The following is a 7,779-nucleotide window of genomic DNA, read 5'->3' as shown; positions in this document are numbered from 1 at the left end:
ATAATGCAGCGAATCATACTCCTATCATATATGGTAAAGTTTAAATAACAGACCATTTCAATTATGAGAGGACATATTGGGGAATTGAGATCCTCGCTGGGACAGAGAGTCATGGAGGCACATGTTTTTAGAATTTATACCTAAGCAGAGTCTGTATCAGCGTGTCGCTAAGGACGCTAGAATTAGAGTTCCTGATACAATATTGCTACCAGGTCTTAGCTTCACAGCATGGCAAGTGATCCATATATGATACAAAAACTGGAAAATGTTATCATGAAACGATTTAAATGTGCATTTAAAAGGAACACCCATTACATAAAAAAAAGGTTATGTGGTAAATGTTTTTTGGAAAACACTAAAATTTCGAAGGAAAATATATAATGAAGAAAATACCAAATAGCCCTTACCCATAAATGACAAATGGTCCTGAGTAAAGTTTTCCATATGCCTGCATACTTTGCAGAAAGAAAAATATGAGCCCATAGTTAATGAATATTTGTGTAGGAGGGCTGTTCTGGCAAGAGATTGGTAGCCCTATGATAATGTAGGTGCCACATGTTGATTTGTAGTGATATTTTCTGTTGTATTGGTTTATCATATCTATGATAATGTAAATAGCCTTAAGAAGTCACTCACACTGATATATCTTAACTTCACAATTCAACCGAGAAAAATATGTAGGGTTAGTTTATTACTTTACGAAAGCTGGGAAAGCTTGATCTTCCATTTTGGTAGTAGCCTATATGTGTCAACAAGTGGTTAACACCCCCCCCCCCCCTCCGACCAACTTAAGGAGTATTGTTCTTTAACCGTATATTTCTCCTTGTACTGATAAACATCTAAAATGTCATCAGAGGTGTGTCCTACTAACGTTACAGTTTACAGGAATATCCAAAAATAGGAATTGAACGCATGTATTGGTTATCTGCTTATTCAGTTAGTGTTTTGTGTAAGTGCCTGCTACTATGACGGATTTAATCTGCAAAACTTGGATGCCGCGTAGATGCTCCCACGCCTGTAATGTGGTGACAACGTGTCGGGTTAGGTGACGTCCCGTATCCGGCACGTATTTTACCATGGCTGCCCAAACATGCTCGATGGGGTTCAAATCCGGAGTGTAGGTGAGTGTGGCAAAAGGGCTTTATGGGGACGCCAAGCAAACCACCCCTTAACTGCTCGATAAGTATGGATGGGACTATTATTATCCTACACCAGATAGAACAGTATTCCCGCAGGAAAAGCATCGCCTCAACGGATGGTAAAAAACCCTTCTTTAATACGTCACAACACTTCTGGACAGAGAACGTTCCCTTACTAACATCAATCATCTGACTTCACCTGCGTGCATCCATCCAAACAGACCAGCACTAACACTGCCACGCCTCTTGCCTTGCACCAAAATCCTTGCCTCGAATTTGATAACATTTTAGAATATAACATAAAATAATACTGTAATATGATATATGAGAATAAGTCAACTGTGTGAAACTGGGCCTTGTGACTGATGCATTGAAGCATTTTGTCATTCTTGAACAAATCTGTTCTAAGCTTCTTTTCCTAATTTATCAGTCCGTGGGTCATACCTAGTGTCATTTTTTTCTGGGGCACCTAACTACAGACAGTAGAGCGCGTATTTGTTTTGACGGAAATTTGATTGAAGTTATTACACGGAAACTTGTACATTAGTGCAGTGCTGATTACTTACATTTTAGTCAGTAGTATTTTGAAGTTTAATTAACGAAAATCATGAAATTGCAATTATTTAAGTGTTGGTCGTTTCTATATTGAAAGGTGCTGGATCTACTTACATATTGGCATTAATGTGCATCCTTATTAATCTTTCTATCTAGAAGTTACATCTTGAAAATGTTTCTTATTCTGGACCCACACTACACCTGGCTTAACTAAAAATAACCCATTACGTAATAAGCCTACACAAAATTATACATCTTGAGGGATAAATACATCCCTAAATCTCTTGTTTCTAGATTACCTTTTTATGGTTATGGGGACCTAAAATACTTAATGTAATTCGTATTTCATAGGGGATTTTTTTTTTGTTATACACTGTCTGTAATTTGTTTGGCAGACAATAGCTTTTCAAAAGAAATATGATATGGTATTGAAACATGCCTCTCTCTATAATTGTTGTTAAGCAGGCGGTTCCGTACCTGGCCCGTAATCTACAACCATGGCGAACGAACCTCACAATGCAATTCCCACCACTGCGGAAACCTAACCATTACAATTAAGCGTTACCTAGTTTATTACGAATCCATGGAAAGTGAACCCCACCCAGGTACTAACCCAAACACATCAGGTGAATTTTTCCACAGTACTCACCTTACCATGGTGAGTGAAGCCCTCTTTTGAATCCGAAGATAACATGTGAACCCCATTATAATACTTAGCTCACCATACCATTAGTTTCAGTTACATAAGTGCCACGTACATAAGTAACCATCACCACAGCACTCAGGACATGGAAGACTAACGTTACTACGGGTAATCACATCACAAATCTGGTTCTAGGAACCTTTTGCAGTCTACTGAACGACCAACAAATTTGGAACCTTTCCATACATGATTCTTGCTTTTGAATACCTCTAAGGATCAGCAACTTCCTCGCGGTATGTATACACTATCATAGCTTTTATTGAGTTACATGAGTGCACATGACTGGGTGGGGTAGCTTTTCTTACATGTTCTCACCAAGATCGATAACTATTTGGTCAACACATTTCCACCGCAACTTTGTCAATAACTGCCTGGTTAGTGGCACTACTTGATGCTAATAATGAAGGAAATTGGGGGGGGGGGTACTTCCAAAAAACCCAAGGATGTGTTAGGTCCCTCAGGCATGTGACGGAACCCGGAAAAACTAAGGCGCAGAGCCCACCATCTTAGATCTACATCTTCCTCAAAGAAAATAACTTTTCAGCCAATAATCTACTATACGTTCCAGCGGCGGACAAACGCTGGTTTTCACAAATTTCTGCTGAACGAATGGTTGTCTCACTATGATATTTCAGCACACTATCCTTAACACCCGGGCCTAATTCAGGGCTGACATACCACATTGCTATATGTGCTATGTAAGTTTACTGAGTGATATTAAGCCTACGCCAGTCATCTTATCGAAGGCGTTATAGAGAATCGGACGAGTGTAGGGTACTCGTCTAACCCTCCCTCACCACCTCGAACACCCCTTAGACCAGTCCTCTTCCTCCCCTTCCCTCCCACTCACTGAGGTATTGGGTACCCCCATCCCGAGGCTACAACTCTAGCGACTGCCGAGGCGCGGTCATCATCAGCAACAATGTTGTCCTTTTGCCCCTGTGGATGCAGGACAGCGTTTGTTCTTCGTCTTGTCACGTTGTACAAACGTGAATGCACCCGCAGTAGAACGTACATAAGTTTGAATAGGTGCGTAGACAATATATTCTGGTTCGATCATACATTATTACATCTATATACATATGAAATATGGAAGTAAAGCAGACTGTATTGTGTCGCAATGTCATATTAATTATCATAGTGAGGTGTGACGAAATGTGTAACATAATATTAGATTCTATGCACACAGGCCTTACGAGCGAGTTGCGCATATCGTGGGCATGGCTGTGTCAAGAGTGAGGGGCATAGTCAACACCACCACCACAGCCTCCCCTTCCACACCGGCACCACCACCACCTACATTGGCTGTTTGTGATAACTTTACTCTCGGTGCAATACGGCGCCACATCCACAAGAAGTTTTCGTAAAAACAACATTTAACACTGAGAGTCATATCAGCGGACCTGAAAACACATGGTATCCTCCCGGAGGATACCTCTCACACAACAGTTTGACGGATCCTGTACACCATGGGATTTCAATACAGACTGTCACAGCGAAAGATGTATGTGAGGAGGGAATCGCTGGACGCTGTGTGTCGTCGGATTGACGCTCTCCGGGCTCTACAGCGCCACCGAGAGGAGGGAAGGAAGGTGGTATATGTGGATGAGACGTGGTTTACCACCAGGATGGGCCACAGTAGGGAGTGAGTAGATACCACACAGACTCCAAGCAACACCACGTACAGTCGTCAGGTACCACCTGGTGAAGGGGAGCGATTTGTAGTGGTCGCAGGTGGCACGGACGAAGGTTTTGTTGACGGCTCATACCTGTGCTACCCAACCAAGACCAACCAGGGTGATTATCATGGAGAAATGAATGCCCAACTGTTCCTGCGATGGCTAACAACACAGCTCCTTCCGTCACTGCCAGAGCCATCGGTACTTGTGTTAGACAATGCACCATACCACGGCCAGCTGACGGAGGAGAGTCAATGCCCTACCACAGCCACCAGGAAGGCGGACCTCATCTGGTGGCTGGAGCAGCGCAAGATCTCCATCCCACCTGCTGCGCCTCGCCCTAAGCTGCTGGCCCTCTGCCAGCAGACCCGTCCACAGCCCCAGTATAACATCGACAACACCATCCGTATGCGAGGCCACAAGGTCATACTGTTGCCACCTAGCCACCCGGATCTCATCGCCATCGAGCAAGTATGGGGATTTATGAAGCGTCATGTACGCGCCACACTCCAGCGGCTTACCCGGACGGAACTAAAGACAAGATTAGAAGCCAGGCAATTGGTAAACAAGGACGTGTGGGCGGGAGCTGTTCAGCACCCCCGTAAATTTGATGAAGAATACTGGAGGACTGACAACATACACGAGGGAGTCGAACCCGATATTATTAACATCGCCAGTGATGATGAAGACGATGACGTTTTCTTTGATAGTGATTACGAATAAATTTGGTTTTCTCATGTTGTCATCATTTTATTCATAGAGTATTTTCGCCTTCTATATATATATATATATATATATATATATATATATATATATATATATATATATATATATATATATATATATATATATATATATATGAGGTGATAACAAGTAGTGGTGATGTGAGAAGGAGATGGAGTGAGTATTTTGAAGGTTTGCTGAATGTGTTTGATGATAGAGTGGCAGATATAGGGTGTTTTGGTCGAGGTGGTGTGCAAAGTGAGAGGGTTAGGGAAAATGATTTGGTAAACAGAGAAGAGGTAGTGAAAGCTTTGCGGAAGATGAAAGCCGGCAAGGCAGCAGGTTTGGATGGTATTGCAGTGGAATTTATTAAAAAAGGGGGTGACTGTATTGTTGACTGGTTGGTAAGGTTATTTAATGTATGTATGACTCATGGTGAGGTGCCTGAGGATTGGCGGAATGCGTGCATAGTTCCATTGTACAAAGGCAAAGGGGATAAGAGTGAGTGCTCAAATTACAGAGGTATAAGTTTGTTGAGTATTCCTGGTAAATTATATGGGAGAGTATTGATTGAGAGGGTGAAGGCATGTACAGAGCATCAGACTGGGGAAGAGCAGTGTGGTTTCAGAAGTGGTAGAGGATGTGTGGATCAGGTGTTTGCTTTCAAGAATGTATGTGAGAAATACTTAGAAAAGCAAATGGATTTGTATGTAGCATTTATGGATCTGGAGAAGGCATATGATAGAGTTGATAGAGATGCTCTGTAGAAGGTATTAAGAACATATGGTGTGGGAGGCAAGTTGTTAGAAGCAGTGAAAAGTTTTTATCGAGGATGTAAGGCATGTGTACGTGTAGGAAGAGAGGAAAGTGATTGGTTCTCAGTGAATGTAGGTTTGCGGCAGGGGTGTGTGATGTCTCCATGGTTGTTTAATTTGTTTATGGATGGGGTTGTTAGGGAGGTAAATGCAAGAGTTTTGGAAAGAGGGGCAAGTATGAAGTCTGTTGGGGATGAGAGAGCTTGGGAAGTGAGCCAGTTGTTGTTCGCTGATGATACAGCGCTGGTGGCTGATTCATGTGAGAAACTGCAGAAGCTGGTGACTGAGTTGGGTAAAGTGTGTGGAAGAAGAAAGTTAAGAGTAAATGTGAATAAGAGCAAGGTTATTAGGTGCAGTAGGGTTGAGGGTCAAGTCAATTGGGAGGTGAATTTGAATGGAGAAAAACTGGAGGAAGTGAAGTGTTTTAGATATCTGGGAGTGGATCTGGCAGCGGATGGAACCATGGAAGCGGAAGTGGATCATAGGGTGGGGGAGGGGGCGAAAATTCTGGGGGCCTTGAAGAATGTGTGGAAGTCGAGAACATTATCTCGGAAAGCAAAAGTGGGTATGTTTGAAGGAATAGTGGTTCCAACAATGTTGTATGGTTGCGAGGCGTGGGCTATGGATAGAGTTGTGCGCAGGAGGATAGATGTGCTGGAAATGAGATGTTTGAGGACAATGTGTGGTGTGAGGTGGTTTGATCGAGTGAGTAACGTAAGGGTAAGAGAGATGTGTGGAAATAAAAAGAGCGTGATTGAGAGAGCAGAAGAGGGTGTTTTGAAGTGGTTTGGGCACATGGAGAGAATGAGTGAGGAAAGATTGACCAAGAGGATATATGTGTCGGAGGTGGAGGGAGCAAGGAGAAGAGGGAGACCAAATTGGAGGTGGAAAGATGGAGTGAAAAAGATTTTGTGTGATCGGGGCCTGAACATGCAGGAGGGTGAAAGGAGGGCAAGGAATAGAGTGAATTGGAGTGATGTGGTATACCGGGGTTGACGTGCTGTCAGTGGATTGAATCAAGGCATGTGAAGCGTCTGGGGTAAACCATGGAAAGCTGTGTAGGTATGTATATTTGCGTGTGTGGACGTATGTATATACATGTGTATGGGGGGGGGGGGTGGGGCCATTTCTTTCGTCTGTTTCCTTGCGCTACCTCGCAAACGCGGGAGACAGCGACAAAGTATAAAAAAGAAAAAAAAAATATTTATATATATATATATATATATATATATATATATATATATATATATATATATATATATATATATATATATATAGAGAGAGAGAGAGAGAGAGAGAGAGAGAGAGAGAGAGAGAGAGAGAGAGAGAGAGAGAGAGAGAGAGAGCGAAAATATATGCAGATTATAATTTCGTGATAATATGAATATGAGTAAGACCAGTCACCAAACTGACAGTATATGAACTGGACCAGGTTAACAGTTTATGATGGGTAGGTATACTTCATGTACTAATAACACCAATAACATTTCCTAGAAGGTCCAGGCCACTGGTAATGGCACTACATCGTGTTCACTTGGTTGACCTTAAGGACTCTAAAATCGACCTTCTACATACAACATGGATGTAAATAGGCTGGATTACAGTAATTATCAAACTGAAATACATCTTGCGTCTATGGAATTGTACCATACTGTTAGTTAATAGTCATACATATACATATACACCTACATAATATTCTATTATAATTATATACTAATGTTATGGGAAAATAGGGTAGGGACACAAGGTTGGGTGAGGAGGAGTTAGGGGGAGAAGAGGAGGGATAACGAGGGCGAGAAGGAGGGAATTGGGAGGGCGTTTAGGGGCCACACTTTTCATCGAAAGCGTCAATATGACTACTCGGCTTTGTATTTTTTTCACGAGTAAACTCATCACATAACACATATAGCAATGTGGTATGTCAGCCATACATTTCGCCCGGGTGTTAAAGATAGTGTGCTGAAATATCATAATGATACAATGAATCGTTTACGAGATATTTGCGAAAAACAGCGTTTGTCCGCCGCTGAAACGTATAGTAACTCACTTTCTTTGGTGTAAATCCAGCTGGTTCAAAGAAGCCTCAAGGAGAAGCCGTCACAGAGCAGAGTTCCACTACACTAAACTTGATTAAATTAGCTATAGGGCCTGAGGGTATTCAACCC

The sequence above is a fragment of the Panulirus ornatus genome, chromosome 41, assembly GCF_036320965.1.
Source record: "Panulirus ornatus isolate Po-2019 chromosome 41, ASM3632096v1, whole genome shotgun sequence".
In the NCBI taxonomy this organism is placed as follows: Eukaryota; Metazoa; Arthropoda; class Malacostraca; order Decapoda; family Palinuridae; genus Panulirus; species Panulirus ornatus.
Note: the sequence above shows the minus strand (reverse complement) of the source record.